This window comes from Numida meleagris, chromosome 1 (assembly GCF_002078875.1).
Source record: "Numida meleagris isolate 19003 breed g44 Domestic line chromosome 1, NumMel1.0, whole genome shotgun sequence".
Lineage (NCBI taxonomy): Eukaryota > Metazoa > Chordata > Aves > Galliformes > Numididae > Numida > Numida meleagris.
The window spans coordinates 18378921-18406914 of record NC_034409.1 but is presented as its reverse complement, the minus strand read 5'-3'; the positions used below and the strand labels follow the sequence as shown (position 1 = coordinate 18406914).

The window sequence follows — 27994 nt, the reverse complement described above, 5'->3', positions numbered from 1 at the left end:
TGAACTGTTAAATAGAATAGTTTATATTTCTTTTTTCTTCAATTTTTTATTTTTTTTTCTAGCAGATGTTTTTGATTGTCACTATTACTTCTCACTTTCAAGCTCCTAGAAAGGCTGTAAATATTCAATTTCTTTCATCTTTTCTTGATTTTAATAACTGATAGACTTAAGCAAGATGCATATTGCAAACCTTCATACTTGTCACACATACACAGTGATGGTGGTTGCACTGATGCAATGAATGTATCAGATTATTGGGTGTTGAAAGCTCCCAAGCTTCCACTGATTTAATCAAAGTGATTATCCTTCTGATTTATGTTAATGATCCAGAAATCCTCTTCCAATGACATCAAATCTTCTTTTTGTCCTGAAAAATATGCATAGAATGAACTGCACTTCATCAGAGAAAGGTGGTTCCAACAGTTTCTGTATTAACTTTTCTTGCTGTTGTGGATTATATATTGATCATCAGCACTGCAAATAGGGAACATATAGTAAGTAAAATCAAAACAAACATTTGTTATGTTTTTCATGATCTTATTTGCTAAAAGAAAGCTTAAAACTGTCAGAACCTTAGAGTACAGTTCAACGACACAGAAGCCATGATATTTAAAAGGATGTCAACGGTTTACGGGCGTTCGGTCTGGTTCCGTGACGAAGGGGATGGGGGATCCACGGGCCCACGCCCCGGGAAAAGGGAAAAGGGGAAAAGGGTAAGGAGATGGCCCTGAGAGCAAAGAACAGAGGCAACAATCTGAGGAGAAACAAACTAATTTACTAAATAAGATATCAGAATGCAAAACAACACACTATAATACAATATAATTACAATTTAAGCTGATAAATCCAATACAGAGAGAGAGAATGTCCCAAAATCAAGGTAGGCCTTACTCTACTACTGACAATAAGATGGCTGGAGAGCGAGGTGCTGCCAAGACGAGAGACGGAGGAAAAAGGGACGAGGTCTTGTGATCTGCAAGTTTTTATACTGCAAGATTTTATCTTTTCCCTCCGGCTGGAAAAAGGTAACAGAGGAGCAAAGTGCCGTGGGGAATGTAGTAGTCCTTCTCTGAGAACCAGGTACATCCACTACATGATGTTATGATATGGAATACCAATAACCAAAAATCACAAAACCATGACAAAGGAGTATCAAAGACAGTTAAATGCAGGAAACATGTATTATAATTGAACAAGTAGAGTCAACGAAAGCATGGTGGTACACATCTTCATAGAATCATAGGAAGTGAATCATAGAATGGCTTGAGTTGGAAGAGACCTTAAAGATCATCTAATTCCAAACACCTGCTATGGGCACCAAATACCTGCCAACCACTAGATCGGGCTGCCCAGGGCCACAGCTTTTCTGAGCAACCTGTTCCAGTGCCTCATCAGCCTCTCAGTGAAAAATGTCCACCTGGCATCTAACCTTAATTGCTCCTCTTTTATTTTAAAGCTATTTCCCCTTGACCTGTCACTATCAGGTTGCGTGAAAAGCGGGTCTCCTTCCTGAATGTAAGCTCCCTTGAAGTATGGGAAGACCACTGTGAAGTTTCTCGGGAATCCTTTCTTCTCCAGACTGAGCAAGCCCAGCTCAGTCTTTCTTCAAAGAAGAGGTACTTCAGCTCCCCTTTATTTCTGTGGACCTTCTCTGGACTCACTCCAACAGCTTCATGTCTTTCTTGTGTTGGGCACTCCAGGCCTGGATGCAGTACTCCAGATGGAGCCTCAGAAGGGTAGACTAGAGAGGGACAATCACCTCCCTCACCCTGCTGGCCACTCGTCTTTTGATGCAGCCCAGAGTACAGTTGGTCTTCCAGGCTGCAACCACATACTGTTGGCTTGTGTCAAGCTCTTCATTCACCAGAACCCTCAAGTAATTTTCCACAAGGCTGTTCTCAATGAGTTCTCCCAGACTGTATACATATATGGGATTCCTCTGACCTAGTACCTTGTGCATGACCTTGTTGAACCTCATTAGGTTCACGTGGGCTGAATTTTTGAGCTTGTCCAGGTCTCATCAGGTGGCATCCCTTTCTTCTATTGTATCAACTGCATCATTCAGCCTAGTGTCATCAGCAAACCTGCTGAGAGTGCACTCAATCTCACTATCTAGGTCATTGATAAAGATGTTGAAGTGTGCTAGTCGCAGGAAAGTCCCCTTGGGGACACCATTCATGACTGGCCTCCACTTGGAGACAGATCCATTGACTACAACCCTCTGGCTGTGACCATCCAACCAATTCCTTTGCCACTGAATAGTCCATCCTTCAAATCCATATCTCTCTAATTTAGAGATAAAGAGTAATGTGGGACTATGTTATCCTTTGTCCACTGATTCTATAACTTTGTCATAGCACACCTGATTTGTCAGGCATGAAGCTGTGCTGGCTGCCTCAGATCACTTCCTCATCCCACATGTGCTTTAATTTGTCTTTCAGAAGGATCTGTTCCATGATCTTCCCAGGCACAGACATGAGTCTCAATGAACTGTAGCTCCTGGGTCTTCCTTTCTCAAAAATGAGAGTGATGTTTCCATTTTTCCAGTCATCATGGACTCCACCTGACAGCCATGACTTTTCAAATATGATCTTGAGTGTCTTGGCAACTGCACCTTCCAGTTCCTTTGGAACCCTGGGACACATGTCATCCAGCCCCATAGATTTGTGCAGATTCAGTCTAATGAGGTGGTTTTGGACTTGCTCTTTGCTTACAGTGGGAGAGATTTTTCTCCCCTGACTCTCACCTACAGTTCAGGGACATGAGAGGCATCGGAAGCTTGAATGCCAATGAAAACTAAGGAAAAGAACGTGCTGTGTATCTCAGCCTTCTCCATGTCTATTGCTGTCATTTCTTTCTTCTCATTTATCAGAAGAGTTACATTCTCCTAGTACTCCCTAGGGGTTCTAATGTACCCATACAATGTGTTGTTATTTTTCACATCCCTTGCTAAGTTCATTTCCATCTGGACCTTGGTGGTCTTGATCCTGTCTCTACCTGTTCAGATGGCATCCCTATATTCTTCCCAGACCACCCATCCCTGCTTGCACTGCCTGTACATTTCCTTCTTATCCCTCAGTTTGACCAGCAGGTCCTTGCTCAGTCATGCTGATTTTCTTCCTCCTCTGCTTGATTTCTTGATCTGGGTGATGGAGAGCTCTTGTGCTCTCAGAAATGTGTCCTTAAAGTACTGCTAGCTCCATTCTGTTCCTGTGTCCCTCAAGACCATTTCCTATAGGATCTCATACATTGCACAAGAAGGACATGGAATACATAAGAAGGACATGGAGTTGTTGGAGTAGGTCCAGAGGAGGGCCACGAAGATGATCAGAGGGCTGGAGCACATCCCCTACGAGGACAGGCTGAGAGAGCTGGGGCTTTTCAGCCTGGAGAAAATAAGACTCCAAGGAGACCTTATAGAAGTCTTCCAGTACCTGAACAGGGCTTACAGGAAAGCTGGGAAGGAACTTTTTATAAGGGCAGGTAGCAACAAGATGAGGAGAAATGACTTTAAACTAGAAGAGGGTAGATTTAGCCTAGATATTAGGAAGAAATTCTTTACTGTGAGGGTGGTGAGACACTGGAACAGGTTGCCCAGTGAGGTTGTGAATGTCCCCTCCCTGGAAGCATTCAAGGCCAGGCTGGTTGGGGCTGTGAGCAACCTGGTCTAGAGGGAGGTATCCCTGCCTATAGCAGGGGGGTTGGAACTAAATGATCCCAAAAGGTCCCTTCCAACCCAAACCATTCAATGATTCTATGATTCTATGATTAATTCCTTAAACACAGTGTCTAGGAGTTGGAAAAGCCGTCTAGTGTACAGTAAGGAGTAAGATTTGTTCTAGATAGCACATTAGACCATTTTTACATGGAGATTTATATGGGTTAAAAATGGCAACTAATTTGGTACACAAAGTTTAAGCCTCTTAGACCAAATCACACATGATATCCAAATTTGTCTGAATAAAAAAAATGCAATAGATACAATGAATAAAAGGTGTTAATTAATTTAATTTGTCCCTTTCAATCAGATGCATTCAAATTTGTATCTTCCTTTTGATTAAAACAAAACGCTAGTCTTTGGCATTGTTCTAATGTCTATGGAGTTGCAATATTCCGCAAATTTTTGCTTTTTCACTTCCATCTTATGACTTTTCTGATAGTAAAGAAGCTAACAGCTGGGATGAAATTAAGAATTTGGTTTGATGTGATTAAAATTTTTCTATCTGTAATGCCTAAATTAATATCTTAAATTGCCAAAGAAATTGTCAGGGGAATTCTAGCTTTGTCTGTCCGTGGTTCTACCCTAGCAGTTCACAATGAATAGTACTCTGTACGCCTTAGAATCATAGAAACATTAAGGTTGTAAATGACCTCTAAGATCATCTAGTCCAACCACCCACCTACCACCAATGTTACCGACTAAACCATATCTCTACATACCACATCTACCCCTTCCTTGAATTCCTCTAGGGACAGTAACTCCACATCTTCCCTGGACAGTATGTTCCAGTACGTCGCCACTCTTTCTGAGAATAAATTCTTCCTAATATCCAACCTGGTGCAGCTTGAGGCCATTCCCTCTTATCCTGTCACTAGTTACTTGAGAGAAGAGGCCAACCCCTACCTTGCTACAACCTTCTTTCAGGAAGTTGTAGAGGGCAATAAGGTCTCCCCGAGCCTCCTCTTCCCGATATTAAATCCCAATTCCCTCACCCGCTCCCCATAACACTTGTGTTCCAGACCCTTCACCAGCTTTGTTGCTCTTCTCTGGTCATGGTACAGGTCCTCAATGTCTTTGCTGTAGCATGGGGCCCAAAACTGAACACAGTACTCAAAGTACAGCCTTACCAGAGCTGAATACAGACGAATGATCACCTCCCTGCTCCTGCTGTCTACACTATTTCTGATGCAAAACAGGATGCCATTGGCCTTCTTGGCCACCTGAGCACACTGATGGCTCATGTTTAGCCAGCTGTTGACCAACACCCAAAATCCTTTTGCAGCTTTCTAGCCATTCTGCCCCACGCCTGTAGCTTTTCCTAGGGTTGTTGTGACCAAAGTGCATGACCAAACATGTGGTCTTGTTGAACTTCATCCTATTCAGCCCATCAATCCAGTCTGCGCAGATCCCTCTGTAGGGCCCTGCTACCCTAGGCAGAATGACACTTCCCCCCCAAGTTGGTGCCACCTGCAAACTTTCTGATGGTGGACTCAATTGCCTCATCCAAAACATCACTAAAGATATTAAACATAAAACCTTACAAAGTATAATAAAATTGCTTTGCTAGGCATTTGCTTTAGTGCTGCATAGTTTTAGAAAGATGCTAGGATACTAACAACACAGGAGTCTACTAGGTTGTACTTGACTCTCATTTTCCCTCACATTAGCTGCACTAAAGGAGGTTGACCTTCGTTCAACCTAAATGTTGTTGATTCAGTTATAAACATATGTACTAATATGCTAATTTGAATTGTATCCATTATGCATTTTAGTTTTGAATTTTGACTCGTGGGAACAAATTCTCAGGACTGGATAAAATCAGTGAAGTGATTAACACAAAGCTTTCCAAAATTACTGTTTATTGTAGGAGGCTAGCCTTCCCACAGCGAGTCTTACTGCAGGGAAAACATTGACCAAAAAGTAGTTTAAGCTTTTTAACACAATTTTTTACATGATGTTTGCCTGTTTCTGTTCAGATTAAAAAACTTTCAAGATATATTCTTCTAAGAATAGTAGTGGTACTTGATGGACAAGTCATATACTGTATTATTGTCAAATTGAAAATAGACCTAAACAGATCTTTATACACAGATAGATACTGCAGTAGCAGATATTTGATTTTTTATAGATTTTTATAAAATTTAGATAATAATAATTTGGAAAGAAGTGTTGTGACTCTCCAAATTGCAGATTTTCATTTTGATGAATGCATTTGGTTGTAACATGTTAAATCCCAAAATTAGGTGTCAGAACTTTGATCTTAAGAGTGACAGGGAATTGGACATTTCAAATAAAAAGACAGAAATCTATAACAAAAAAAATCTCATAATAATCTAGTGAAGTAATGTAGAACCTGGCAAGAAATAAACTCAAAGCAACAAAATTACAAGAAACTCAGCAAAAACATTTCAAATAAATGCATATAAACATTTACAAAAAAGGCGGTATATTTCCAGTTTTGACAGTAGCCAATATGTAGGCATCCTGAAGCAGTGTTAATAGCACACCCATGTTTTGGTGGCTGCTGGGTAGGAGGAACACACCTACGGAGGAGCTGTTGCATGGGAAGGGATTGGCTAGGTTTTGGTCAGCAGGTGGTGAGATGTTGCATTGCTAATAGGGCACCAGCTGACAAATAGTTGTACTGGTAGCTGAGCATCAGTCAGCAGCAACTAATTACATTGCAGATACATATGTCTATATGCATGTATTATGACTGCATTTTAGTTCCTATTTTCCTTTTCTGTCTTAGTAAATAGGTTTTATCTCAACACGAGTTGTATTTTGTTTCCACTTCTCTTCCTCATCCGACCTGTGGAAGACTAAGTGAAGAGCTGCATGGTGCATAGCTGTCTACCACATTAATCCAAAACAGTAAGAAAAGACTAGGTATATTTTTTCCCTTTTGTGGCTATATCCCTGTCAGGTATGCTGATAAGCTTAACATTCAAAATTAGCATCTATAAATTGGAAAATATAGCACTTTCCAATGCTTTATTGCATTCAAATGAATATTTTTTCTTACTTTTAAATATTATGAAAATGCTTTTGCTACTCATTTCTCTTTAAATAGAATAAAGGAACAAACTCTACGTGGCTGTGGGTTTTTTTGTCCCATGGGATAACTTTGCTATCATGGACTTATTCAGAAGTTCTGCTTTCCATAACTTTAATAGATTTCCCTGCTGCAATCCTTTCTTAAAAAAAAATAAAAAATCAGATGGAAGAAGAAAAACTATAATTTCTAAGCAAAACAATAATTTATTTAGATGGAAAGCATGAAGTGTCAGTATAGGAGCTGCTTAAGCTCAGCGGAGACTCTCAAAAGAAGACAGAAGTTACAGTCTCTCAGTTTTTTTTGCGCATTTCACTATGGGCTTGTAGGTGGTACCTCAGGGACTCTGATGCAGAATGCAGGATATTACTTTGACAGAAAGGGGTAGCCTCATGAAAGATTTATGTGAATATTGGTATGTGCTCTATGTTATATTATACTGGTAAGGATATATGATTTCCACTTTCCTAGAGAGGTGAGAGTTCAAATAGTTAATGTGGAGACCATCAGTGGCCAATTTATCACAGGATTTTAAGAACTGGATTAACAGTAAAAGTTGTCATCTCTCTACAGCCTAGTTTAATCTCATACCATCTGTATTTTTCTAGTACAGAGTTTTGGTGAGATATTGATAGGGATGAGACATCTTTTCCATTATTTGGATGATCTGAAGAAATGCATTAGAGAGGATCACAGTGGCAGATAAATTGTTTTGTGTATGAGAGACTTTTTAAGGGATATTGTTTGGGGAAAGCAGACAGGACAGTAATAGAGAAAAGGAGGAGAAGGGGGAGTTTTATCTCTTTGTTTCAAATGAAGGCTTTATTTTTCTCAAATTCTTTAGAACTACCATCAATTATAAATTACGGCAAGTTAGATGAGAAGAATCAGAGGAGTCATTAAATTATCACGGTGGTAAACTTGTAGAAATCTTTGGGTTGAATAGCTTGTTCCATTTTTTAAAATTGTATTTTATGAAGTAAGAAGAATCATAGAACAGTTTGAACTGGAAGGGACCTGAAAAGGTCACCAACTCCAACTCCCTTGCAATGAACAGAGACACCTACAGCTAGATCTGGTTGCTCAGAGCCCTGTCCAGCATGACTAGGCTTGGGGAAAATAACATCATAACCAAGAACATTATTATACCTCTCCTTTACATACTGAAAAGATGCTATCAGGTCTCCCTGGAGCCTTCCCTTCTCCCGGCTGAAGAGCCCCAGCTCTTTCAGCCTGGCCTTGTAGGGGAGGTGTGTTCCACGCCTTGGATCATTTCTGTAGTCCTCCCCTGGTCAGACTCCAACAGGTCCATAACTCTCCTGTACTGAAGACTCCTCATCTGGATGAAGTACTCCAGGTGAGATCTCACTAATGCAGAGCAGAGGGGCAGGATCACCTCCCTCACCCTGCTGGCCACGCTTCTCGTGATGCAGAATACATTTGGCTTTCTGGGCTGCGAGGGCACATTGCTGGCTCATGTCCAGCTTCCCATCCACCAGTCACTCCAAGTCCTTTACAGCAGAGCTATGCTCTATCCTTTCATTCCCCAGCTTGTACTGATAGCAGGAGGTGCCACGACACAGATGCAAGACCTTGCACTTGGCTTTGTTGAACCTCTTAAAGTTCTCCTGGTTCCATTGCTTAAGCCTGTCTAGGTCTCTCTAGATGGCATCCCATCCCTCAGGTGTTTTGACTGCACCACACAGCTTGGTGTTATCTGCAAACTTGCTGCGGTTGCATTTGATTCTATGTCTTCAGGGAACTTTATTACATAGTATATATAGTAATTATTTTATATTATTTGGCCCAGAAGGCCAACAGTATTGGGCTGTGCCAAAACAGAGGTGGCCAGCAGGGTGAAGGAGGTGATTATCTCCTTTTACTCTGCCCTCATGAGGACACCCTGAAGTACTGCATCAAGGACATGGGGTTTCCAGCATGAGAAAAATGTGGAGCTGTTAGAGCTGGTCCAAAGGAGGGCTGTGAAGATGATCAGAGGGCTGGAGCACCTTTTCAATGAAGACAAGGAGAGGCAACTGGGTTTGTTCAGGCTGGAGAAGAGAAGATGTGGGGAGACCTCATCAAAGTCCTTCAAGACTTAGAAGGAGCTTGTATACAAGAGGGAAACAGACTTTTTACACAGGTAGACAGTGGTGGGACAAGGAGACAATGGTGACTAAAGGACAGGAGATTTGGATTAGATGTCAGGGGGAAAATTTTCACTGAGGGGGTGGTGAGGTGCTGGAACAGGTTTCCCGGAGAAGCTGTGGATGGTGCATCCCTGGAGGTGTTCAAGGTGAGGTTGGATGGGGCCCTAGGTAACCTGATCTAGTGCCCTGTTTAGTAGTTGGCAACCCTGCTCACAGTGGGGTGGTTAGAACTTGATGATCTTTGAAGTATCTTCCAAGCCATGCCATTCTATGAAATTTCAACAAAAATTCTAGATATGTTTCTAAAAATCACCTACTATTTTTCTCTGTAGGCAGTTTTCTTATAGCTTTCTTATATATAAAGGTCTATTTTCAATATCTAAGGACATAGAGAAGTTCTCTGACATGATCAGTTGAACCCTGCAATTCTCAAAGCAGGTCTGATTAGCTATCACAGTATCATATACATGTCATAGAAATCATAGTATCGCTTCATAGAATCATATCATATCATAGAATCAAACAGTTCACACACTGTTCTTTGCTCTATGTTTTGCACTTGAAGATGTAGAATAACTGAAGATAGCTTGCAAAAGAATAATGTGAATGATTTAAAGTCCAATAAACATGAAAGAATAAGTTATTTTCTCTGTGAAGACAAGAAGAGAAAAGAAAATGATGACCACTTTCCATTCCTATGAAAGACAAAGCAAGTAGTACTGACTTTAACTTGCAACAAGACGGATGTATGTTAGACAGTGGGTAAAACCTCTAATGTTATTAATTAAGTGTTGAAAAAGGTTGCCTGTACAGCTGTAGGTCTCCTGTATTATATGACACAATAAGAAGAACTCAGAATAATGATCTAGTTACAGGGGACTCCTGCATTGAAACATGAGGTGAACTAGGTGACCTTCTGAGGTTTTCCCAGTCCTACAGGTAGGAAATTTAACACGTTCTCTTACCTGTAAGGTTATACTCATTATTTGTGGTTGAAATTCATCGGAGAATTAACAAAATTAAGTTCATGTGTCTGTGAGCCATAGTTCACAATTTTTTAGCAGTCTCACTAAAAGAACAAATTATATCCTTATTCAAATAAACAAGTATTTCTCTAAAACTGGCTTAAGAGAAAAGTGAAGAGACTGCTAGGTCTAAAAGTGACTCACCCAGGCTCAGGGAAACATCTGTGATATGTGTTTGTGTCCTGCAGCATGTGAATGAGGAGCAGATTTCAAACAGATTTTTTTTTTAAAAGTACAAATCCCAGCAGAAAGAATAGATCTAACATAGATAACTCTCAGTAGTAGAGTAATGCCACTCAAAACAAATGTAATTTGTGTGTGGAAAAGGGTAATTAGAATCCATGTTAAAATGTTTGTTTATGCTTAAGTTGAATAGAGTATCCATGGTAAGTTAAAACCTAGTATGCTCTTAACAAAATTCTAATTAGTGAAAACAACAACAGCATACAATTCTATCCTGGAGGGATCTTCCCTTAATTAATGAAAGTAACGATACTTCATGCTTCAGAATGAAGTTGGTTTTTTGGGGGGGGGAGGGTCATAACTGCTAAACACATTCCATGTGTGTTTACATGCTGTATTTTTGTCTTTTTTAAATTCTATTGCTTAACTAACTCATCCTGAAAAGAATGAGAAGATTTTCTAAAAGTGTCAAAGATGACTAACCATGAGATTGGACAAGTTAGAAGCTAGGCAATTACTTTTAATTTATTTATGTATTCATTTTTCTATTTATTTTTAATACTTGCTTTGATACTATCAGAACCATCTGGAAGTTCATTGATTGATACAATTAACCTTTGTTTGCTAATTATTCTCTCTATATATAGAACGTGTATATATATATATATATAACTTGTTCTCTAAATCCTTTCTGTGTTTCTTTGCAGTTTGAGTAAACCAATCTCTTAAACAGAAACACAGAACCAAACTTAGGAAAATATTTTTGTTTAACCCTGCTAGCAAACATTAGCATTAACATGAAAAGTTTATTTTTGATGTATGAATCCCACAGCTCTCTGAAAAATAACAATACAGAAGTTCTATTATATCACATCTAAAAAAAAGGGTCGTGAGTAGCTAACAGAAAAGATAGTGAATTCCTAACCCAGAACAAAGGTAGAATTTTCTCATTAAAATTTTAAGAATAACAGAAAACTAAAATAATATGTTAAGGTAACTGTCAGTCAATTCTATATTATGCCACTCAACATTTGTAGCAGAATTTGGCAGACACTAGGCATATCCTGATGTCCACATCATAAAACGTACCAGAACTGAATGATTGTCCCATCTCTAGAAGAACTTAATCTTACAAGCTGCTGACATGAAACATATTGTCAGAAAACTGTTCTTGATGGCGGTTAAAAGAAGAGTGTAAGAAAAATTTCCTTGACTCTTGCTTTCCTTCTGTTGCACCCTCAAACTCATAATGAAGAACCAGATAATAGGTGGGTTTTTTTTTTTTCCAAATTCCATAGTAGTGTATAGTTGCATTTTTTTTCTAAGAGAAGAAGAGAGGCACCAAGTCTAGGTTTAGCCTAGTGAATCCAGTATTACTGGATCTTATGAGAGTAAATGAAGAGAGAATATTGATCAATGAATGACTAAGTGGAGATTAAGATCCTGCTCTCAGTAACTCTCTGGAAGGCTTAGTTCAAGTGGTACAAGCACCTCTGTAGTACGCACGCCTTAGGAAAAACTTCCCCATGTGAGAGATACCACTGTATTTTAGTTACCTATCTTTTTGGCATAAAGATAAATGTTCAGGTAAGGGTTGGCAATGTATATTTCTAAAGATCCTGTGTAGCTGGAAGGAAAGCTGATACGAGGGCCTTTTGAGCTGGAGAATAATTCTTTGGGTTTCAGGGCTCCTTTTAAAATTCTGTTTTACCTGCAAAAAAACTTGTTCTATTTCTTCCTAAATGATTGTTGTTGACCATTGCTGTCTTTGATATGAGAATAAAACATGCCATTTATTTCATATACAATCAAAAATTACGTGGAAACAATTCAGTGAACCGGTGCTTTCTAGATTTGAGTACCCTTTAAATCACCTAATAATGCAAGTATTGAACTACAAAAACACTTCTTAGAGCTATGTGTCAAGAAACTGTAGTCCAGATGCAAATCAGAGTTTCAGAATAACTACAAGTATAAAAGAACACTAAGCACAAAGATAACTGAACTATTGTTTAACTTTTGATCAAGAATTATACTTTTAAAATGCAACATTCTGGAGACACTTTTGAGTTTTGGAGTAGAAAAATGCTGATATTTGATTCTATCTTGATGACTAATTGCTGTCTGAAATATGATGGAGACAGTGAAGCTGCACAACTTGTCCTTCACGGAAAACAAGGAACTCTCTTTATCATACCTTGTGTCCTATTTAGTTTTCTAAGATTCAGTATGGCAGGAAATTCATACAGAATACCTCAGTCCTAAGACTGAGGGCTGAGCAAAAATGTGTGAATGGGGTGTATAACATAAGTGCTTTAAGAAAAATTCACATTAAAAGTTATGCAAATATATATATATATATGAGTGGGACATGAAGCGTGATATAACAAATTTTTAAAAAGTTGTGAATTAGAGACTAATTGAAAAATAGTTTATTTCTACTTTTTGTGTTTAATACTTGATATTTTGTTCCAATATTAGTTTTTTTTTTTTTTAATTATCATTATTTTCAGGTACAAACAACAGTGAGCAATGAGACCTATAAGTAAACCATACATCATGTGGAAAAAGTTGAAGAGTGATCATTTAACTTGTTTCTCTTCCATTCAGTTTTATGTTGTAAGAAATAATGTTTACTTCCAAGCAAGACACTTTTCCTGTCATTCGTTCTTTTTTTTTGTTACTCGTGACCTCAGACCTCTGTGAGAACTAGTAAAATTAGCTCCATAAGTTGTTCATAGGTAATTTAGAGCACATAACTGTACATGTATTATATAGAGAGTGTTTTATCTCCTTGTTTGTATATTTTCATTTTTTCAACACTAATTTTTTTTCTTCTATTGTTCAAAGAGATCCTCTGGCAAATTCGCAGCCAGCTTTGGTTTTACTCCTCTTACTATTCATTTCTGCAATCAATTACTGTATTGAATTTGAGGTAATTATCCTTAAGCATTAAGTCAGTCTACTTTGCAGAAGATTTTGCTCTGGGTAAATGGGCACTCAGCTGTCACCACTCAAGCAGGGCTCCTACTAAACTAAATTACAGTATTGCTTTGTTGAGGACTGTGGCTTAGAAATTAGAGCAAATATCCTGAAAACAAAATTGTTATTCTGAACAGACTCACAAAATAATTGGTTGACTTAAAATAAGGAAAATATTTCAAATTACATGCTGTCTACTCCTATTTTATTTCTTTCAACATTTTTATCTTTCTGTTAAAATAAACTTCAGGTTTCAAGTGAATTTGAATTTTCTAAACTGTGAAATGTATTTTCAAATTATAAGCATTCACTTTTAGGAAATAGTACACCAGTACACGGACACAAATACTTATTTGTATCTGTAAGCAGAATTATTTTAACAGAGGATACAATTGTTTGGTTTTATTCAAAAAATAACAATAATAATAAAGTAGGAGTGAGTAGAAAGAAAATATGAATTAAGCTAGAAAACTTTCTTATAACTTTCATAAGAAGTCCACAGAGACAAAACTTTGGTTTACTGGGATGATTTATTTTGGCATTTTTATTTGGAAATTCAGGTTTTGTCCAAATCTGCAAGATTAGAATCCCAAATTAAGAAGCAAAGGATACTAAAACGGTTAGGAGGTAAATGCTCTCAAATGAGAAGGGATTTTTGGAGGGTTATACCATCAAGATATAATATTTACATATAAAGCATACAAAACTTTTTTAAACAGACCAAACATCTTCAAAAACAAACAAACAAAAAAAACCAAAACAAACAAACAAAAAAAAACAGAACTGAAAAAAAAAAGAGAAAATGAACCAGTAACTTTGTAATTAGGGTCATTTCTGCTATTATTTTTGGAAGTACTGAGCATTAACAACTGTGCAGGAGCTGGTGATTCCTAGCACCAATAAAAAACAAACCATAGATGTTCCCCTAGTAGCTATTAAAGAATCAAATGGAATTGTTACTAATTAATCACTGCTTATGTTTCTTCTGCCTTGCCACAACAAAGGTGATTTTTATTAAATTCTATATTCATGTTTAAATATCATTGCCAGATGTGAACTACGGAATGGACAATAACGCAGTCATTTAACACTTTTATGATTCATTTTCACAGTGAAGTTAGTCAATTAATTTAATCTAAGCAGTTTAAGTTTGGAGTAGAGATACAGTGAATTCTCCCCATTAGACAGAATTTTCCTGTGTATATGAAATTAAAATTAAAATCTATTACTTACCTCTTACTGACTGAAGATTCAATCTGACTCCTCTACAGGATGATATTTTTGATCATATCCTTTTAAAAAAAAAATTATTATTCATGTAAGTTTTAGTTTAAAGGGAATTTACTATGTATACTTTCTGAACTCCATTGAGTAGGAAAATATTCTAACTTCTGCTGTTATTATTCAGTGTCTAATTTAACTGCATATTATTATTTTTTCTGAATAGATTTTCCTAAGTGGCATATGTCTCCCATTTAACTCTTTACTGTCAGATCTTATTAATGGGTATATGCTGAGACGTGGAAGCTTGTTCTTATATTCTATGTGGAAACACTCTATGTCTCCAGTGAAAATCTCCCTATCTCTCAATCTTATGGACAATTTATTGACTATATTCCTTACTGTTTTCAACTTTTTATATTACTTTTTAATAAGGTAAAACTTGTAGGAATGTGCACTTTTAGATACAATCGTCTCTTTAAAAAGAATTTTTTGTTCTTCAATTCGACTCTAAAATTTGAGTCAAAATTCTAGCACCTGGTCTCTGAAATCTTGAAAGTCAAATGTTATAAATGTTGGTTATTATTAAAATATTAAAGCAATTGTTATTGCTGGCCAAGCCTATTGGAAACATAATAATTATACAGAGACATGTTTGTATAACACTCAGATATTAATAGTTTTAGTAAAAGCATTCCAAAGTGTTAAGATCTATACTCTGGTGAGCAAAAGGCATTTTGGTGAGTTGCTGAAATGTGTCAGGTGATAATCAGATGTTCCTGCCTCAGTAAGTAACATATATGATAAATAAATCATAAAAAATCCAAAATAGTCTGTCGTCTATCAGAGATAGTCCCTGAGACATCTATTGACAGAGGGTTTATACTGTACTAGCAAAATTATGGGCTAAAGTGACATGATAGGCAATTTCTCTGTCTTGAAAGCCTGATTCACTTTCTTATGCAATTGAAATGTACAGACAAGGTAGTTCAAATTATCTCATGTTGGCTGATTGGTACTCTTTTAAACTGGTGGTGGAAATTGCATATGGAATGCACAATTCCTTTTTGTTGAGTAAGGTTCAAGGAAAGCAGAATAACTTTTACTGTTCATCATTTATTATGCTGTTACTTGCCTTGCAAGCAAAAGAAACCTGTAAGTTCTCTGATAAATGAGCTGGATAGATGCCTTGTTTCACCATTGCTTCCACATCTATCACCATGTCATGTTCTGAGTTATGTTGTGTCATAAGTTAGTATAGCAGTAAGTCCTGACAAATTTCAACAGATATAGATACATCTCTCATAACAAGAACATGTCTTTTTTTGTTCTTTGGGAAAGTCCAGTGATTGTCCAGAAACCCTGAAGTCCTCGGAAACAAATATGAACCAAATCAGATAATGTAATTGCTTTTCTACTTTGCAGATCTCAAAAAAAATAATGGAAAAGAGTGATTTCCGTGCTAGTCCACTTTGTAGAATACAGCTCTGTTGGGATAATTTTAAATAAATCATGAGTAGTATCTTTTTGTCATGGAAAAAAAATCAGTGTTATGAAATTGTAAAAATATTTTGAAAACTGAGCATTGAAGACCCTGAAAACCGTTTTTTAATTGAGTAGACTTTACACAGAACTTTTACATTTAAATTACATTTTATCACTGATAAAATATAGCCTGCAAGTTTTATAAAGGAAGGACGGATAAATGATCGAGAATAGGTTCGTGCTCTACACCTATATGTAAGTAGTTTGTTGAGATGAAGTAGTTTAAATAAGTCATAGTAGTATAGTTGTATAGTGCTTTTAGAAGATGAGCATTTTTATACAAACAATATTAAACACAGATCTCTACTCAACATTTACCTCTGATATCTAAAAAAGGTCTGTTCCGAATAGGTATACACTCTCATTTTCCAGTAATAGTCAAATTTAGTGCAAAATCAAACTTTTCTGTTATCTTTATCTTACAGGAAGACAGTGTTGCAAATGCAAAGTGATAAACAGCAACTAACTTAAAGTGTATTATTTTGTGTGTGTCTGTTTTGCAATATTTCTGTCACAGTTTATCTTAGGTAAAAGAAAATATGAGCTTAAAAAGTATAATAAGTTGCAAGAAAATAGCAGCTGTGCCTGAAATTGTACTTAGTATGGTTATTAACTTTTCTCTTCATTTTGTCAGTTGGTTCTCATTTTTAGGGTCTTGTGAACACCAGCTCTCTATTACAAGTCATTATGTCACTCCGTTTCATTGCTTGATTCTCACTTCATTGCAAAGAATCTGCATGACTAGGCATCATCTCCTCTAAACAACATCATGCCATTTAAACTTCTCTAAATAGTATTTTATGTCTGAAACAGATTCACTTTGCTATTCTGACACACCCACTCTTGTTTCTCAAACATATGAATGAAAAATTGCTGAATGTGGAATAAACAATTTATATGAGTTAAATATGATTTATTATTTCTAGTGAATTGTTTATCCTGTAGTTGAAATGCTAAGATACAGCTTCTATTTTTATATTCAGATGCCCAGATTAATACAAACAATATCACTAATTTGAAAAAAGTATCACTTTGTCTCAAATTCTGGATATTCTTTACAGTAAATCCAGCTTTTCTAAATAGCTTTTTTTTCCCCCCCCCCATTGATTAAGAGAATCAGACATTGTTTTTCTTAATCCCCAATGAAATTGACATTTTTATTTGTACCTGAATACATTTCTCAGCATCACATTAGCAGGGCTTATTCTTTGCTGATGATTTTTAAAAGATTCAAATAACCTATACTTTTCTTTTTAAGTTTGCTTCTTTATTTAATCTAGTTCAAATATCTTTTAGCTGGGCCTAAGAATTTTTGATCTTATGAAAGTAAGTTATTTGATCAAATAAACATTTTAATGTTTTTGGTCTCCTATTTCAGAAATTATTTAAATGCCACAAAGTGAAGTTAAACTGCATGTGACAGCTTCATAAACTGTATGTGTTTCAAGTCTCAAATAATGCATTATGGTATACTTAGGAATTAATGGAATGTTATGCAGGAAAGGCAAAGAAGGAAGAAAAAATAATCAGAAATCTTATGTTTCTAAGATCATTTCTGTAGTCAAATGACTTCAGGCGTTTGAAGAAAAAATCAGTCTAGATGAAAAATGGAGCTGTATTTGTTCCTTTAAAGATTTTTGTGGGGATTTTAATGTCATGTCTGTAATGAAAAATGGCTTAGGAGCAAATGTAGTAACAGTACAGTCTGTTTTGATTTTCACTTTGAATCCCAACATTGTCCATAAGGGAGAGCCTTAATTATTGTTTTGATAAAGTCAGTTCTGAGGTTCAAATATTTCTGAGGAAGGTGAAAATGGATCTAGGGCTCCAACACCCTTTGGGTCAGTGACACAGTTTATACAAGTTAAAGTTGAATTAAGTATTAAAAGGAAATTTAGCAGGATCAAAAGCAGTAATTATCTTCAAAATTTGAAAGCAATGCATTCCCAAAGGAGTGGACGTGAAGAATCTGACAAGTATTTAATGCTGTATGATATAAAAGTCTAATAGCACTCTACATAGATTTCTGATGTACTTAACACATGGCATAATCATTTACTTTTGCAGACTGTTTAGCCATTTAAGGTGGAAATATATATATATATATATAAAGAACCTTTGATAAAAAACATGTTGTATATTTGTCTTGAGATATGGATCCCCCTCTCTGTTTGTATGACATTCAGGAATTATACCTGTTCACAAAATGAACATCTTTGAAAGAACAGGTTAAGAGAGGATGATTCTTCAATAGTGATTAGAGCTTCTAATAAAGCAGCAGGTGATCTGTGCTGGAATCCTGTTTTTTGTTTATGCGGAAGAGTAATTTTGATTCTCAGCTCTGAAATTCTTATCTGCCCTGCAAAATAAATTCTTATCTGCCTTGGATTAAGGTAAACTTCAAGAAGGCTTCGTGACTGTGACATCTCAGTGGAGGGATGAGCATTATTTTATTCGACCAGTTAGAAATTTTGATCCATTGGACAATTCAAGATTGGGACTCATCCTTGATTCATCATTTCCAAGTGTGAAGTTTAAGGTGGCTTCTGTTCTATGCGTGGAACTGTGATATGCAGTCCTTCTTTAGACATCTTGTTCATGATGTACCTTTCAGATATCACAGGTGCACCCTGCCAGGCCATACAGTTCCTGAAGCATTACAGTACAGAACTGGTGGCTCTTTTGCTGCTCTGCCTGGGAGCCAAAAATTGGAAAGACCAAGGATGAAGTAAGGGTGTCACTGGAAACACTGTATCTCTTTAATCCTTGTTGTTTTAATGCCCTATTAGGCATCTTGAGACAGTAACTTTCAACCTGTCAGGGAGAGAGAAAAGCTGGAATCCACCTACTTTTAGAGCTGAATAATTACTGTCAGTACATCTGTTTTTCTGGTCTCTGTGAAGCACAGTGTGATTAGCTGCTTTTTCTGCTAGATCTTTTGCAACATTTATTATTTAATAAAACAGGAGATAATAATTATATTCAGAGAACCACTGTCATCACTTCAACTATTAATTCAGTGAAGAACCTAGTAACTTTGTCTTTCACCGATGTGCTGAGCTGCTGAAAGTAGCTATTGAAAGAGAATTACATACAGATTATTTCACCACACTGTGTACTAAGTGATACTTCAGAGGCAGAGATGACTGCATTTAGAGAGATGTGCAATTAGCCAAAAAGTGTCTTCCAATTAAGATATAATTTCATTTCTATATAAATTCATACACGTTAATGTGATTTTTTTTTTTTAAAGCAGATTTAATAAAACTTTCAGTAAGTACTTTTTTTTCCCCTATTGATATTGCAGACTGGTTTTGGACTGGGATACGGCTGTTGGTCATTGTTGTTCTGGTCATTGTAACTCGGTTGCAGTTATGTAATACCAGGTTATCTGTACCTTACTCACTTTCTAATTTGCTTTGAGGATTCAGATTAACCTTTACTGCATTTGCAAATAAATTTCCCAAGTAACTTCTCAAGTTATAAATTCCACATCAGCAGCAGAGAGGTTTTTTTTTATTTTTATTTTTTATTTTCCTGATATATCATGAACTGTATAGAAATACTGAAATCTTTCCAGCATTTCTGGATTTCCCTTTGAATAAATAGAAAATATAATAACAAAATCCTCATTTCTCTGTTCCTAGTCTTTAAATCTGTTAGTAAATCTGTTACTAAAGACACAATATTTTCTGGTATTTGGCAACTAATCTTTGTTCTCTTACCAACAGTTTTGCAGGTAACTTTCAATACAATTAAAACGCTATATGTAAGATATGGATATGGTACAATGGCTATGATACAAAACGTTGTTTAAGGAATAGGCATTAAGCAAAGGGTAATGAGCCAGAATTAGTTTCCTCACCAACTCTAACACAGTACTTTCTCTCAGCATTGTCCAGTTTCCTTAGTTTGGGAGATTCAGGTTGGATATTACTAAAAATTTCTTCCCCGAAAGAGTGGTTAGGTGTTTGAAGGAGCTGCCCAGGGAGGTGATTGAGTAACAGTCCCTGAAGGTGTTCAAGAAATATTTAGATGTTTTACCATGGGACATGGTTTAGTAGGGAAATATTGGTGACATGGTTTAGTGGGGAAATATTGGTATGATGGTTGGGCTAGATTATCTTGGAGACCTTTTCTAGCCTTGGTAATTCTATGATCCTATGATTCTATGAATTCAGTATTTGAAGCTAATGTTTGCTGAAAACAAATATTCGGTCCTGGCCCTATTTTTACAATCTATGTTACTCAGATAGATTGTATTATTTACATAGATATCTTTGGAGATGTCATGTTGCACACTCTATAACTTTCCATTGCTCAACGTAACAATGATCTGCCCATGTAAAAAGTCAGTCTTCATCCTGATTATATGCTCTCTTTAAGCATTGGAGGGCCAAAATGAGGTCTCCTTGGAGACTTCTCCAGGCTGAAAAGCCAAGCTGTCTCTGCCTGTCTTCATAGGAGAGGAGCTCCAGACCTCTTAGCGTCTCTGTGTCCCTCCTGTAGAACAACAGCTGTTAGTCTTTCTTGCGCTGAGGGACCCAGGTCTGGATGCAGTACTCCAGATGGGGCCACATGAGGGCAGACTAGAGGGGGACAAACACCTCCCTCTCACTGCTAGCCCTCCTCTTCTGATGCAGCCCAGGATACTGTCGGATTTCTAGGCTGCAAGTACACATTGCTGGCTCATGTCCAGCTTTTTGTACACCAGAACTCCAAAGCACTTCTTAAAAATGATGATGTTTTATTTCAATGGTCTATAAAGTAAGTTTTTACTTTTCTTGGGGAAAAAAAAAAAAAAAAAAGCAAACGATGTAATATCTTCCTCTCCTAATTCTCCTAATAACCTAATAATCTGAGAACTGTGGTATATGCATGCTCTTTTTTTTTTCCCCACAATATAAAGCTGTTCTGATGATTTCTAAAATAAAAATTAGACTGAGAATGTGTTTCACTCTTCTGCCATCCATGAAAGAAAAGCAGAAGTGCTGTCCAAACAGAGAACAAAAAAATCCTCAAAACCTTTAGACCTTTTCTTATATATCTGTTATTATCCACAAACTTATTTTCCTGTAAACATAGAAAATTCCTGTTCACATTATGTGAAAATTGATGTACATTTATGGGAGTAAATAGAAGAGAAACGTGAGCAGTTTTACTATTTTAGTATTTTATAGTAATGTTAAAATAGTCTGCCACCCACTGTAAAAATGAATTATAATTTTGCCTCAAACAGAACAGATTTCTGTGACCTTTTTATCTGCTAGAAAAATATAAATAATAATCATTATAGATGTCATATAGTCCTGATTTCTCTTAAACAGATTCTATATGATAAGTTAAACTTTCACACAGAAATTTCTTGTTTTCATGGATGACCTAGCCTGTAGCTACATTTGCCAGAGATTATTGATATTTTCATGTGGCAAGGGCAATATGAGGCACTGCTATGTAGTCAGTGTATTAAGTCTAATTCTTTGGGACTTACTAACATAGTCTATATTAATGTAACATGTAATATTGAATGAGAGTTGCTGCAGAGTTTTACTTGTGTATTTTGAAGAGGTTCATATTACTCAGGGTCTTTCTGGCTGTCAAACAAAACAAAAACAAAATAAGAAGAATTCACTTGGAACTAGTGAATTCAATATTATGGTATTTGAAAGAAGCAGTCTGTGGATAAATTGTGTGTGTATGGGTGTGTGTTAGAATGGTTGCTTTTCATCTTTGTAAGTGGCAGCGACAAGCTCAGAAACTAAAAGTGTTTTCTTTTCCTTATATAACTGGTTTAAGAATTTTTTTTTCACAAGGGAAGAAGAGGAATGAGTCAAATGATCTTGAGATCAGCTATCAATCTGCAGGTTTTGAGGAATAAGTGTGTGAAAATGGCAGGGTTTCTTCCATCTTTACTGTACTTTAGTATCATCCACATAAACAATTTTTTAAAAATGATACTTTACTCCATTAATTGAATATTCCATTAGTTGGTGTACAGTTTGACAATTAAGGCATGTCACTTCCTATTTGTATGTAATTGACAACACAGCTCAAATTATGCTTGTGGTATCCCTTCTGTAACTTCATAGTTTTCATATTTTGTGCTGGTTTAATAAAACTGAATTTAAGGATAAAATTACATTTTATATTTCAAAATGATCCAGGAGTACATACAAGTAGAGAAGGTTTAGGGATAGAGTGTATTAATAGATTCCTTGGAAGTCAAGTCAAGGGAATAATCAGCAGTTATTATTGTTATTAACAATAGTAATTATTATTATTATTACTATTCAGATTAGAAGTTGGGGAATAATGGCTTTTGTAGCTGATTACTTCTCCAAGTTTACAGATGCAACATTTGAATTTCATATTGGTGATAAGTTACAGAACAATACAAATCATTATACAGTGTGAAAATTATCAAATGACTTATGAGATCTTGGTTCAATAAGCCAATTCTGTGAAAGCAAATAAACATTGGGAATATTAAGCTATATTTTCAAACCATAGAATACAGGCTCAATTTTTTTTTTTTTTTGAAAATTTAGATTTCTAAATAATGGAATTACTTATTCCTGTTGTGTATAAAAAAAAAAATATCTTTGTAATACTAGAATGAAAATTCAGCTTGTCAATGAGGTGACTCATATAAAGTTGATACGAGTCCAATTTACTAACAGTTTTCTTACTCACTGATATAAATACCAGTAAACATGTATAGCATGAAGATAATTTGTGTATTAGTTACGAGTAGATGTAGCAAAAATTTGCCAGAACACAATGCATGGAGCAATTTTCAATCATCTCCTTCAACAACAACAACAACAACAAAAGGTAAAATGGCCATTACAAGTCATGAAAGAAAAATACTAAGAAAAGTTTTAAAGGAATCAAAAATCCACAGTCTTTTGTGAAACTGATTTCCCCCTCAGAAGTTTGAACCTTTATCCAATATAATATTGGCTGAAAATACTGAGTGTTGTCCAATGGTGGAGCCAAACAGGTCACTTTGACTGAAGTTCTTAGACAGCGGAAAAGTGTTGATTTTGACATACCAAAATACCACCTCCCTTCTAAACAAGGAGAACTGAATACTAAAAATTGCAATTTATTCAACTTGTGGTTAATTCTCAAAAGTATGGAGAGTCTCACAGAGAAACTGAAACTGTTTCTTATTATAAATAAATAAATAAAAATAAAAAACACTACTACCACCAATGAAACACCTTAAATTTGCCACCAAAGTCATTTTATTATGCCAAACATTACATTCAAAAATACTTTCTACTTGTTCCTCTTTCTTTTCCATTACTGAGGCTTCTTCTGATCTATTTACTTAAATCCTCACTTACTACTCAGATCAAAAGTGATTGGAATAAACATGATAGTGGAATGTGGGTGTTGGGTATATTTTTTCTGGTTTATCAAGAACAGGTCTAAAGTTGTTGTCTCAGATAATCTGAACTTAAAAATAGCATAATTTCCTTCAAAGAAAGGCATACTTTTGAGTGTTACGAATCTGGAAAACTAGATTTCTCATAGAAAAAAATGTAGAGTATTCCATCTCATCATCAAGTAGAAATTTTGCCAACAGTTCTAACCATTATTATTTAACAGTATTTAAAAAAAAAAGGTCAAAATTTCATGGTTTATAGTAGTTTGTATCTGCTTAAGGTAGCAGAATGTAAAGCTTTGTATAAAACTTGACACTTATCTGGTTGCTGCAAACAAAGTAAAGATTTTTCACTTGTATTCTGTAATTCTAGAAGCTGAGCTTCAGAAAAAAAATAGTGAAAAACATAGTGTCTTAATTTAATTACGTGACTTTTTTTTTTTTTCAGACTTGCTCATGGACACTTGAAAATGAATCCAGTATTGTCAAAGTCAGTGATACTTATTGGCTACTTTTCTCCGTCTGGCACTGGTGAATGTTTTTGTTAATGCTGCTACTATTATAACCATTATATAAACATTATACCTGCTTCAGCAGAATCCACATTATTCATAGGACTCAATTTACCAGTAGTAATGTCATTTTAATGTAATTCTTCAGGAAAAAGAAACTTACAATGCTGTCTATCAGTAGACAAGAATTATGAGAAAAATCTCCCCTCCAAAAAATACGGAATCCAAATATATATTTATAAAATATTTTTCTGGATGTTTTGTTATGTTCTGTATTTTCATAAAAACACAAAGAAATAGTAAGATGGAATAAAAAGCTCTGCTATAATTTGCTAAGAATATAGGATAAATAAACTCAATCACTAAATTAACCTTACTGTTGAAAATGAAACAATCTAGGGTAGGATTGTTCACTCTTCACTATTGACAGAATACTTACTGAAGTAAGTGCTTAATCTAGACATATTCATAACTCTAGTAGATATAAATTTAGTCCTATACGAAATAACTGGGAAAAAATTAACTGTCTAGGGACTTCACATATTCAAAAAGGGACAAAAAAAAAAAAAAAAAGAAAAATAAAGAAAAAAGTATTTCCAGCTGCAAGAAATATTTCAGATCTTTTTGAAAGTCATTGTAGCAAGAAAAGAAAGTGACTTTACAAACCACAAGGCACTTCAGCATTTTTGTCTAACACTGAAAGCAAGGAGGATGGAAATGATTGCAAGGTCTCGCAGCTATTCACTAATGGTCAATCTTAAGAGCCTGTATCATGCTAGAAAAAAGAAGTGTGACTATGAAGGTGTTTTACAGGATCCTGTCTCACAGATATTTAAGACAGAACACATTACCACACTCCTCACCTTGCTTTGTTTACTGAAGCATGGTACATAGGGAGGACTGCACTCCCTATTTCAGAGGTCAGGTTCAACTTACTGGATTTTTGTCTGGGAGTACATTTTATTGTTTCAAATTTCTCTTTAACAAGCTATTCCAAGAGATTCAGTTTACATGCAAAAATCAGCAATGGACTGAAATTATGTAGTACATTTTAAATTACACGTGACATTCTTAAAACTGTTGTTTATGCTTATCTAGTGGAATAACTGATAAAGATAAATGTAGTTTAATTATTGAGCAATTATTTTCTTATGTATGTCAGAAAGTTTCTTGGTTAGATTGCCACAGATTTTAAAAAAAGGGATGAAACAAAGTCCCTGTCAAGAAATTTTTTAGCTGTGGTACAAAGATGTTGTGAAGTTAATTGGCAAGGGAAAGAGATCTTATAAAATCCAAGTATCATTTTATCACTGAAACCAAAATGACTTCAGCATGACCCCATAAAGCAATGTATTGATTTTCAACTTCTATTATTACTGTGCTTTACCTGTCTATGATTCCGGGTCAGCTCCATTTTCAGAAAGGTCTCAGGTCAAATACAGATTTACTCTCCTCACAAAAGAAAAGAAAAAAAATAAAAGAGGCTGAGATGTGTATATACACAGTCTAAATGTATAAAGTATATGATTTGTCATCATTTTTGTTTGTTCTTCATTATCGTGGGATGAATTTATTGACAATTTTGAAGTAGAGTACGGCTCAGAAGCAAGAACAGGGAAAATCATGGTGCAGGGATCTGTACAGCCTTGTACCTTTGCATAGTATCCTTTGATCTCCACATGTGCTTGAGAGAACAGAGAAAGAAAGGTGCTGTGCTGGAATGGAAAGATGTGAGATCCAAGATTTGCTGCAGAAGTGCAAGAAATGGGATTTAATAGTAGAAAAGTAGAAACAGATATTTTACCAATTCCCAGAACTCAAAGACTGCATGATAGTTTCTGTGTTTGGTTCTGAATTTAGTTTATACTGAAGAAATGTTACATTTTGTGTTACATTAAAACCTAAAGATCTTAAATAAAGCCAAGTTCCCACTACATCTGATACACATAAAGAGAGTTTTACTATGAGGAAGATTACAGAGAAAAGGAGAAATCCAGTATCAATATGCATAGTTTACAAAGTAGAAGTTCCTGGAAAGTTCCAATACAGAAACAAAGAAGACAGAAGAACAAAGAAGAAAGAAGGAGGAAGAAGGAGTTCTGTAGCACTTATTCATAAATATTATGCCAAATTATTATTATTATTTTAAGATGAACTTATTTTGTTAGAAAGTTATAGACATTTTATTCACTGTCTCCAAAGTTCAAAATATCCAAATTCATTTTTCTTGCATCCAGAAAAGAAGGATCATGGTGAAACTCAGAGTAAATCTGATCAGGTTTAGCCCTACAAATAACAGTAGAAAGTATGATATTGCTATTATTATTATTAATAATAATAATAATAACAATATTAATAGTAATGATATAGCCCTTTTTAGTTCATATTTTATCACTGTAACAGCCTAGAAAGTCCTGGCAAACTACTGACTTCATAACTGAACATGCACAAGCAGTTATTAGTAATGTCAATCAGGGATTTATGATGCAGTTCTACATCTCCTGGGTAATAAAATAGCATTTCCTATGCCACATTGTACATGAAAAAAAGTGGTAAGAAGTGATTACAAAGTTTTTCTGCTCATGATCATGGACAGGGAACTGTTTATATGCTATGTTCTCCTACCCCTGTCAAAATGGCACCTAACGTAAAGGGAAATTATGTGACAAGTTAGTCAACATATCAATAGCGTATGAGTTACGATAAAAGTTACCTATTCCTTTAGAGGTGTCGTTTTTAAAGGAATGGCAGCTCTAAAGGAATGTATTTTACATCCTGGACATTCCTCTAGAACAAATCATGAACATGCTACTCTACAGTTTCTCTATTTACTAAAATATTTACTAAAATGCTTATAGAAAGCTCCATGTGATTTTAGGCTGACTCCAATGAGCCCAGGCTTACATCTGTAAATGATGTTTCACATCAGCTAGTTTAGGAGTGTCCTAGAGTCTGGTTCAGGGCTGAGTCATACCCAAGTGTCAGCTGCTGAATCACTCATATTACTGCTTATGAAGGTTTACCACCCACTGGCACTGACCTTTATTTAGTTTGTGAAATACAACAGCCAGAGCTGGCAGGACTGCCATCACATTAGAAAATGTCAATAGATATCTTGCTGTTAAATTCACAGTCTATTTGTACAGCATTTAATCAGTATTAGACATGACAGGTCAATGTTGTATCTCTGGAACCCAGATTCGAAAGCTTTATTTTGAAAACATTACAACAGAAACCATATATCTAAATGTTTATCCTTCCAAACATGAGATGATCATGCTTTGAAAATGTCAGAAGGATCTATATCTTGTTTTCTTTCTGTCTCTTTGACAGTTCTAGCTACAATGGTTTTTGAGGGTATCTTTTTCACACATACAAACACAGGTGCTACCTCTTTGGGAAGAAACTCCTTTCTATTTTGTTCTGTTACTTTTGTCCTGATTAAACTCATACAATAAAAATACAATCATTCCTTAAATGGATCACTGTTTCTGATGGGTCTATTTCGTTTTTTTTTTCAATTTTTTGGAGCATCAGCTCAACTTTATGTTTTACAGATGCTAATTTAAGAAATCATAGCTCTGCATGTAGAGGAAAAGTCTTTCCCCTTCAAAGATGCATTCTGTATTGAAATTCATTTACTCATACTCCAGGTGATAAAAAATTTAAGCCACGTTTTTATAAAATGAAATACTAAAAAATACTGAATAAATAGAAACATCTATTAGAAAATGAATTTAATACAATAATTATTTTAAAAGATACTATTATGTTTCCATGCCTCTGCTGAAAGATTATGATTTATTATTGCTCTTTCCTGAACTCAGTCTATATAATGAAGGATACTTCTGTACATGATTTTATCAAGACCTCTTGCAAATCTGTTCATGTAGTGACATACATTATTTCTTTTTGAATGACAGTAAACAACATCAAAGCCTACATTTGTTTATTAGAATAGCAAAGTATACTTCTCTGACTTAGAATAATGGGAGCATAAATTGTGCTGTCTAGAAGCTAAGAACACTGATAAAGAAATATCTTTTGCAAGAATATACATTATAACTGTAGATGTAGCTATTGTGACAGTCAGAAATGGGAGTGGAGTTTGTAGGCTAAACACCGATCTCAAATTCTTCACTGACATCTGTGTAGTTCTGAGGTGATATAATTGGAACTGAATTCACTGTGAAGACTACAGTGTTAA

At 35.6% G+C, this 27994-nt stretch overlaps 1 long non-coding RNA gene across 1 annotated transcript; it reads right to left on the bottom strand.

The window, feature by feature from the left end:
* LOC110392573 lies at nt 1-27329 on the bottom strand. Its single transcript, XR_002434486.1, has 3 exons — nt 25175-27329; nt 14350-14408; nt 1-367 (listed from the first exon to the last, which is right to left on the bottom strand). It is a non-coding gene; the product is annotated as an uncharacterized LOC110392573 (long non-coding RNA).